Here is a 7,294-nt window from a genome sequence, read left to right as displayed (position 1 = left end):
CTACCACCTATTGCTAGAAATGTAAAGGACATGAGATTTAATGGGAATATTATTTGTAAGAAAGAATGGTATAAGATACATAAGATTCCTCAAAGAACATTCTATAACTACCAACATTATTTCCAACATGGACATATCAAATCTATTTATGGTAACACCAACACATGCAAAGCACGAGCTCACATAGTGGAAACCATAGAAATATTACACAAAATTGTAACGGATAATTCATATTTTTCACCAAACCAAACACATCAAGTTGAAGAAGATGGAACATCTGCTCCTTTAAGATTGCTTCCTTCGACTTATACACAAAATTCTTTGTTAAAAGAGATCAATGAGGCTCTTCAAAAGCTCAATTACCCATCAATATCATAGTCAAAAATGAGAAAGATCTAGAATACTATGTTTCGAGATGTGGAATTTTCAAAGAACACCAACTTCAGCAAATGCAGTGAATATATTGCATTGAAAGCACAAATGAAGTCAGCAACTACAAAATAGTTGGAAGAAAAGGCACGAGGTAGGTTGAACAAACATAACTTGATTGTTATGTGTGGAAGATATTGCTGCTATGCCCATAGAATTATGTCAGAGTGGTTTCCAAAGGAGCATTTAAGCATTATGCATGATAAAATGGACAAAACAAAGACTTCAATCCCAAGGCTACATGTCAAATCAAAATCTATTGTAGGAACAAGTTTAGGTTTTCCATTGATAGGTATGCTTACACATGAGCATAAGACAAGAGGTTTTGGTAATTTCTCCCTACCATTTGTACATATGGGATCACAATTTACTATTACATCCCTTGCAAAGTTCTTAAGGGACGTTGAAGACCCAAAAATGGATATGTATGGTGATCTACTTTATGAAAGTGGAAGTTCAAGAAACCAACTTACAAATGCATTACTTTACACCTCTATTTACTCAAAATTTCAAGTGTATGGGGATGATTTTATATCTAATGGAAGATCAAAAAGTCAAAATGTTGATTTTAAACCTCTTCCTCCACATTTTTTGTTACAATTGGATAATGCAGCAAGTGATAATAATAATAGATACCTTTTCATGTTTCTATCACTTTTAACTACACTTAGTGTCGTCATCTCTATTACGGTTAGGTTCTTGCATGTGGGGAAGACCCATGAAGACATAGATGGAACCTACGGAAGAATGTCTTCCAACCTAAAAAGTAATGATATTTATTCTTTATCTGAAATGATGGATACATATCACATAATTGAAGAAAATCGGGTGTTTCCACCTACTTATTGACAAGGTCTATGACTTCAAAAGTTTCCTTGATGGATACATCAAGGAGGGAAAAAATGCGCTAGTTGGACATATTAATGTCCAATACTTCCAATTTCTTGTACTCAATGATGTTCTAGTACTAAGGTACAAAGAATCAATTAGAGATATTAAGTGGTCAGAACCAGTTGAGTTATGGAATATAGATGTTGAAGGTCAAACTGTAATTCCCATAGGGAAGCCATCTTTCTTAGCTTCCAAACAGAATGATGTCTATTTATAAGAACTAAAGGAAGGCATAACAGCATGCATAAAAATGTGGAAAGACACTATTAGGAATGAGGATTCACCGATTGTTACAGAGGAATGGAAAAATAAAGTAGTGTATTGGGAAATAGTTCTTGATACATTAGATGGAATCTATAATGATCATAGAATAATAAATGGAAGTGATTCATCTTCTAAGGATTTCTGGCCCAAGAGAAGGCACATTGTTGATGTTGATTGTAGTGCACTCCAAGTAATATCAAGTATTATGGGTGGAGATTTTGATAATGCGATAGATGAACCAATATGTGTTGGACCCAAATGCAGCAAGCCAAAGCCAACATTCAATCTGATAATTGATGTTGAGAAAGGAAAGATGTTGCTAGTTAGATCAGGAAATGAGGATGCAAGAGAGATGATTTGGATGGAAAAATCCTTCAAAGATATATTTACAGATAATGAAAGTGAGAATCTTCATGAAAAGGTTGACTGGTGGAAGCTTATATCAGGGAAATAAAATGGAAATTTTTTAGAGCAATATTGGGTACCAAATCCTAATGACACAGAACTTGGCTCTATTCCAATTAATACCATAATGTGGGCATGGATGCCAAAGAAAAAACATTGCAAGAAGACCAAGATAAATAAATATGGTGTAGAAGTCATTCTTGATCTACTTGAGCGAATATCTTAAGATTAGGTTTATATGATTCATTAATGTAATTTTTGTTTTGAAGGATCTATTAATATACATTCAGACACACTTTTCAATATTTGTTGTATATCAAATATTCTCTTCATATTATTTTTGGAGGAGTTTTCTATTATTTAATATTTCAATGTAATCATGTGTTGATACAAATTACATGATAGTGCCATAAAATATTTAAGTTTTCAAAGATTTATTTGACGAACATGACTTGTCACCATATCAAATATGCATAATCATATTCAATAATGCATTTAAAAACATATTCTAAACTTGGTCTATTAAAACAATAGTGGAGTACCTAATTAGTAATCTATTTAATATAAACCATTTAAACACTTAATGAATAAATGCTAGACACTTGTAATAATGTTTGAAGTGAGTTTTCCTTAATATTCCTTATTATAATTGTTATAAATCAAATTTTTTATTTTGTTGCACTCTAATTTATAAAATATATATTATTTTGATCATTGAACAACATAGCTAGAATTATAAAATATTTCCTCTTATAGATTTTTAAGTGGTGCCAAAATTGTACTCATATAATAAATTTGTACTCAACATAGGAAAAGTAGTTAGTGTCAATTTAAAATGGTCAATAATAGTAAGAAAAACAATATTAATATATTGTTAAATAACTTTATAGGTAAGAATTTTTTTACAAAATCTATTATTCACGAGTCAAATTTAATACATAAATATAAATATAACTATTAATGATAGTAGAAATAATGTAAGGAATCTAAGTTTTAGATTAATGTTAATATGTTCTTTTCAATATAATATCCTTAAACACTACAGGAATAAAAACTAAACATTTGTAATAACTAGTTTAGTCAATTTTCTCTCTTTCCTCTTGTATTTGAAAATAATCAAATTGTACTACTTTGTTACTATTCTAATTCATGATTGATTTTGATCATTAAAATGATTAGTAATTGAGTTGAGAGGCTCATTATACAACCCAGTATGAGGGGATGTGTAAGTTTGTCTGTTCGTCTGTGCCCCTTTAAAATAAATATTATGTTCTAAATAGAAAAATAGAAAAATAATATGTTTTAAAGTAATCAGAAGTAAAAAAAATGTGTGAATTATATGTTTAAATATTATACTTTTCAAAAACATTTCACTTATAGATTCAGATAAACTATTTGAAGATCTATGTTAACTAATTTATGTCAATGTCAACTTCATATATATATGGTTAAATATTTATTTGGTCTTATATATACTCTATCTAGCATCCAAAAATACAGTTTGAAAAATGAAAAATAACACATTGTATTTTGCACTCTAAAAATGTTTGCACATGAATAAATTTGCTCCCTACATCTGCACTTAAGATGGACCTATGATGGTATATATTGGACACATTACTATGATCATTTGTCATTAAATAACTTTATACTTAATATATATCTTGCATATTAATCTATTATTCATTGAGTAAGCCTCAATCAAATTTGTTTTTAACATAAAAGTACAAATAATAAATAATAAATAAATTATGCTACTACTCACATTCAACACTTAATTTGATCCTAATAAATATTGTCTCCTCAACTCTAAAGTGGTGCAAACCTACTACAATGGTAAGTAATGATGATGATGATAATGATGATTATTATCCACTAAGACCAAATATGGTATATAAGAAGGCAAAAAAGATATTACTCAAAATTATTTCAAATTTTATTGTTATGCTAAAAAGGAATTAAAAGAAGTGTTTCAAGAGCATCATAATTTTGTTTAGTTAAGAGATCAAGAAGGCTAGTAGCATCACAAATATTTTGAAATTTTAATCCAATGTGAGTATAAAATGGATGATCTATGAGAGTTTTTTAATCTTCAACCAAGTTAATAGTGTTGCAAAGGTGATAGACTTTTAAATTTTGCCAACATTGTCTTAGTAATAATCATAACTTAACATATACATGATATTTATTGTATAAGATTATAATTAAATGGCTTAATAATAGTAAAATACACATCATTATTTTCATAAAATAGCCTTAACAAACTTATGTTTTAATACAAACCATAAAAATATTAAAATAGATAATGTAAGGAATCCAAGATTAAGATGTGAAAGATTTTCTTTTGCAAGTTTATATAAATTTGGTTTATAAAGTTTATCATGATAATTTTTACACAAAAAATGGTGAATATATATATTAAAATTAGTGAACTAAGTGACTTTCTAATTCCTCATTTTGAAAAAACTTTATCTAGTTAAAGTTCTAAATTCTAGATCCACTCACTACTTCCAAATTTAATGAAATATGTGTTATAGTTTCCTTTCTCAACTTCCTCTCTTGCTACATGCATACCTTATTTTTGAAGTCCTTTAAAAAATACACACCATTTCTGAGAATGTTGTAATAGGTTACCTACATACAATTAATTTGATTAGCTCATGATGAATTGAACTCCTTATAAGGATTTTATTCACTTTTACTAGAGTTTCCATTTTGTGTAGAGAACAAAGCAAAAAGAGTGAAGCATTAATCAACAAGATATGCCTCAGAAGTGTTAACAACTTAAATTGATAAATGAATAAAGAAGTGAATTGGCCTTCATACATTAGGTACCTCTAGATAAAGAATGAAATTCCTCTCCATGGCTACTAAAGTGATATATGGATAAATATTTTCCCTATGTCATGGATTGTCTCAATTCCCACTAAGAATTCTAAATCAACATTGTCAATATCATGCAATGTCAAAACCATCTTGCTCCTATTTCTTGCAGTCATATTACTCTATTTACGGTGTCATATATGACCTATATGTGTTGGGCTTTTAGAAACATGGATGATACAAAAAAAATTCTAGTAAGATAAGCAAACATTAAGGGAATTTTGAGGTCAGTAATGGGCCTAAAGAAAAATGTAATATCAAATTAAATTTTAAAATATTTTATAGGAGTAAAGATGGTAATATCAAGCATAAGGGTAAATATTTTTGGAGAGAATGTAAGAAAAATATTTGTTGTATTTTTTATTTTATTTTTCTTCCTTGACTCATAGGGGATTTGAACCTTGAATATCATGGTTTACATATTAATTCATAACAAAACGATCACCAATTGAGATACACCCCATGGACTAATCAAATTTTTAATGTATATTTTTTATTTTAATTTTAAGTCTAGGAACTTATTGGAACTACACTTAAATTTCACATCCAACGAGTTCGCGCTCTACATGCCTTTGATATACTCAAATGAGATGAACTCGAACTACATGGAAATAAATGTTGTTTCTTTCAAGAAAAATGTTTTTTTTTTCATTTATTTTAGTTTATCACATTGTGAGTTTACCAAAATTATATAGAGGCTATCTATTGAGTACAAAATTTGATTTTGTTTCCAACAAGTTCCTACACTTTAAATTTGAGTGAACTTGTATGGAGATAAATAAAAAATATGACTAAAAAGAATTTTTTGTCTTTCCCTTTGAGCCTCATATTATTATTTTATTATTTTAACAAATAATTTATTATTTTCCTTAGAAGGCCCATTCTAGACCTCAAATATTCCCTAATGACACATTTCGTGAATCCCTATAATCATTCAAAATAAATCAACCATCAAAATGTCATGAAATATTCTCATTACCATGGGAATTTTCCTTAGGGCACCAATGCCCACAATTTGACACCCCATAGTTGATCCATCCATTATAACATGAAAGAAAGTTTAGAGGATATGCAATAGACAAGAATGATGAGGTGCACATAGAAATGAAAGGTGGTGGTTATGGATATGTCCCTTAATTTAGAAAGGTATATATTAAGATTGTATGGGCCATATCCAAATTATGACTCTAACATTAATTGGAAAATTGTCATGGATATTCCATTAGACAATTTGTCACAACAAACCTATGGAAACAAACAAAAATTTACACTACGAATATTTATTTCCTTTTAGATTCTAGATTAGTTATTATGTGTTTGATTTTTATGCATGCAATAAATAGTGTGAAAAACAAAGAATATGTAACAACCCTAGTCAAAAATCTATGTAATAAACTTAATAAAGGCAAAATAATAACCATGGTCATGGAACACGTATTCCAAGCTAAATATTGGGCAAAAAACATAGTGATGGGGATCACTTGTGATTAATTAATGTCTATGTAAATTGGTAAAGGCGGTGACAAAGACTTTGGAAAGACAAAGTTGCATTAATTGACATTGTATTTATGAAAATAATGGAAACTAAGAGAAAAGGAAGATGAAAGGTCACTGGTTGTATGTGAGGATGAAAATGAAGGAAAATAATGGAAAATTGAAGAAAATATAAGTCTCATTAATAAAAAGGATTCTAAGGATCAATTTGCATACTTTTGTCAATTTTAGCTTGGAGCTCTCTATTCTACTCTCTCTCTCATACTCTTAGACACTTAGAGTTTTCTTGGGGCACCCTTGGAGGATTGTGGCATACTTTGGATTTGGAGAAAGAAGGCAAGGGAAGAATAGGAAAGAGCAAGAGGATATTGGGATCAACAACTACAACAAGTTTTTATTGCAGGTACCAACCAGTTTTTTCTTGCATGTATGATTTTCTTGCTAGGTTTGGCATGCATGTGAATTCTTGGCTATGATTTTTCATTGGCATGGAGGATTCCCGAGATTAGTGTTGGATTTGTCTAGTCTTGCCATTTCCTGGATAGCCTTGGTGTTTTCAATGTCTTTTTTTTTCTGATTGGTTCTCATGTTCCTTATGGTTGTGGGTTGAGTTACTAGTTCCTGAAAGCCTTGGTTGGACAAATGCTCTAGAAGCCTTATAATAGCTTGGGTTCAGTTACTAGTCCTGGAAGCCTTGGTTGGAAAAAAACTCTGGAAGCCCTTTGTGGTTGACTTACTAGTCCTAGAAGCCCTGGTTGGACAAATTCTCTAGAAGCTCATTAGCAGATGTGGGTTGAGTTACTAGTCCTAGAAGCGCTAGTTGGAACAAACACGCTAGAGCCCTAAACAACTTAGGTAGATACCAATCTGGTGATGGTTAGTGAATTCTAGTTGTGAGGTGGAATCATTGGTTGAGGGTTGAGGTGGT

The sequence above is a fragment of the Pinus tabuliformis genome, chromosome 6 (genome assembly GCF_031772625.1).
Source record: "Pinus tabuliformis cultivar Carrire ecotype Pingquan chromosome 6, CPIR1, whole genome shotgun sequence".
NCBI lineage: Eukaryota > Viridiplantae > Streptophyta > Pinopsida > Pinales > Pinaceae > Pinus > Pinus tabuliformis.
Note: the sequence above shows the minus strand (reverse complement) of the source record.